The following is a 3,151-nucleotide window of genomic DNA, read 5'->3' on the forward strand; positions in this document are numbered from 1 at the left end:
GGGGGAGGTGGGGGTATTTTTGCAAGCATAATTATACGCAAAATTCAACTCAGTCTTGGTTTAGAAATACAAGTCGAGCGCATCTCTTTTTCTTAATGAGCGGCTGGGTTGCTAGACTACGTCGTTCACTGTCAGCCACGATGGTACACCTAGCGGACGGTTTGGGGTTGAAATCCTAGCGAGGTATTCTTGAAGTTGGCAGTTTGCGCTGTTTTTGATTGAATCACTATTTAGACTTGCTGTCTTTTGTGAAGCGAAGAAAAATGAATTGGTATGGTTATGTAACTAAATCGTGTGGCCTATCCAAGACCATTCTTCAGGGAACTGTGCAGGGAAGGAGAAGGAGAGGAACGCAAAGAAAAAGGTGGATCGACCACATTGCGGAGTGGACAAGGAAGTCCTTCGCCCAAACTCTGGCGCTCGTAAAAAAAAAACCCGGGAAAATTGGAGGAACCGGACGAGGCTCTCAATCATACAGCGCCCCCTACGATCCTTGTGGATTATGGGATCAGAAAGCAGTAATGTAAGCTGTTCCTAATTATTCTTTTAAAAGAATGTTTTACTAAAATAAGATTACTTAAATGTATAGTTGTGGGACATTCCTAGTGGATGCCATTTTAGACCTTTCATACGAGGGCCGTCTCAGAAGTATGAAAATGACCAAATTCCTATGTTAATAACAATTTAATACTACTTTTTGGGGGGTTCCATTCTTTTTAAACAGCTTTTAGAACAGATTTTTGTGAATTTTCCGCTTGGGTGCATCAGTGGACAAGCCAAAAACATACTGTAGGATCCTGTTTGTTGATTTTTCGTCAGCCTTTAATACTATCCAGCCAGCTATCCTTTTAAAGATATTAGAAAACATAGGCGTTAACGTCAATTTAATATTATGGATAGGCAATTTTCTTACCAACCGAACACAGTTTGTAAAATTAAAACATTCATCATTGACATACATTGCAACAAATACAGGGGACCCTCAAGGATGTGTTTTGTCACCAGTTTTATTCACACTATACACGAACGATTGACAAATAAACAACTTGGAAATCCAAGCAAAGAAAAGGCAGCCAACAGGATGAGAATAACTAGTCAATTTCACAAACCATTTTCGAGGGTGGTTGGCGGGTTCTCTGGTGTGGTTAACTCATTCTTCCTTATCAAACATCTACCGTCCTTATCTTTCCTTCTTCTTTTTTTGTGTATGCTACTCTCTTGTAACACATCTATTCTTCGGCACTTATATGACCCTATTGAGCTGCAAGTGCCGTAAAACTCATACTAAAACTAAAAAAACACCTTGTGTGACTCCTTGACTAACCATAATTACATCTAATCCTGCTGGGGTAACAACAAGTCAACAACAATACGTTAATTATTGTATTCTAAGACAACAGCACATCCAGAACTGCTGTAAAATGTTTATTGACAGACTCTGAATAATAAATGCAGTATCGGAACTGGGTCATTGGACAACTGCTGCGGTCCTGCAACTCGATAACAACATAAAAATTGTAATACAAAATAGAGAAAAATCAAGGGAAACTACTCCCACGGCCCCCAAACTCCCCCGTGCAAAGCTGGGTTGCTGTTCTTGTCAAAAGACGGGAATCGTGCAAGGACGGCGGTCTGGTTAAATTTCTGCAGAACGTCCAGAAGATTCCGAACCATGCCCGGCATCTGGTCAGACAAGTCGTGGTGCTCGGTCGGGTCAGCTGTGATGTTGAACAACCACATTATGTTCTTATGACGTGGCACGTGTCCGTCTACAGAAACAACAAGACAAGAGAGAAGTTTACAACTAGTGGACATGCTAAGATGACCGGCAAAGGTGTATTAGGGGGTATCTCTTTTGAACATAAGTAACAATTGTGAGGCAGCGTGGTGGAATCAGACCCTCGTCAATTTTTGGGCATGTAGAGTTATTGGTATCATCTTAAAGCTTGTTCACTTGTCTTTATTTGGATAAAAAAAATATCTATTTATCTTGAATACAAGTCGAGATATTTGCAAATGAAGGAGGTGGGGGTCACCTGTTTTCAGAGGTAAAGTTAGTGAGAAATGGCCTCCAAAGTTTAGTTATTTCCTGAGCTTAAGAGTCCGTGGTAACTGAACATTTACATTTTTTGAGCCTTTATTAGACATTTTTCAGAAAAATCCACACAGAAATGAATTCTTTAATGGACATGAAAGGTGTTGAGCCAAAAAGCAAAATTTTATAAAAGTAAAAAAACCTGCCAAAAAATGAAAGTTTCTTCACTTTGATTATTTTGACGAGAGCCTGATTCCACCATGCTGCCTCACAATTGTATTTGTGTAGTATGACGTCATGCTGCACTCATGTGGGCCCCATGGAAAGTGAAGACTCCACTATGTGTAGGGTAGGACAGGTAAGATCCGAATGAAGACTCCACTATGTGTAGGGTAGGACAGGTAAGATCCGAATGAAGACTCCACTATGTGTAGGGTAGGACAGGTAAGATCCGAATGAAGACTCCACTATGTGTAGGGTAGGACAGGTAAGATCCGAATGAAGACCCCACTATGTGTAGACGTACGCTGGCAAAGCTAGAACATACAGAAACCATCACTTCACATAGTGGAATTTACACCAACCATTTCATACTGTGGAGTTTACACCAACCATTTCATACTGTGGAGTTTACACTAACCATTTCATACTGTGGATGTGCACCAATCTTTTCATACTGTGGATGTGCACCAACCATTTCGTAAGGTGACATTTGCACCGACCATTTCATGCTGTGGGATTTGCACTGACTAAATGTAATGGATTTATTGATTATTTCCAACAAACCAGTTGTGGGTCGTGCTTTGGCATAATTTGTGTAAAGAAAGTTACAACCCCAAACGCACGAGAGCAAAATTCTGACATGTTGTCTGATAAACAAACGTTTGCGTGTACGACGTCTCTGGTGGAACTAACAAAAACAGACTAGGGAAAACGAGAATTCTCATTCAACCAAAATACTAAATTAAAATTATTTGGAAAATTACGCTCGCCTCCGAAGACGTTGCCAGACCGAGCGTCAGTAAATGTGAGGCGGCGTGGTGGAATCAGGCTCTCGTCAAAATAGTCAAAATGAAGAAACTTGCATTTTTCCGTAGGTTTGTGAATTTTTATCAA

The sequence above is a fragment of the Aplysia californica genome, unplaced genomic scaffold (genome assembly GCF_000002075.1).
Source record: "Aplysia californica isolate F4 #8 unplaced genomic scaffold, AplCal3.0 scaffold00014, whole genome shotgun sequence".
NCBI lineage: Eukaryota > Metazoa > Mollusca > Gastropoda > Aplysiida > Aplysiidae > Aplysia > Aplysia californica.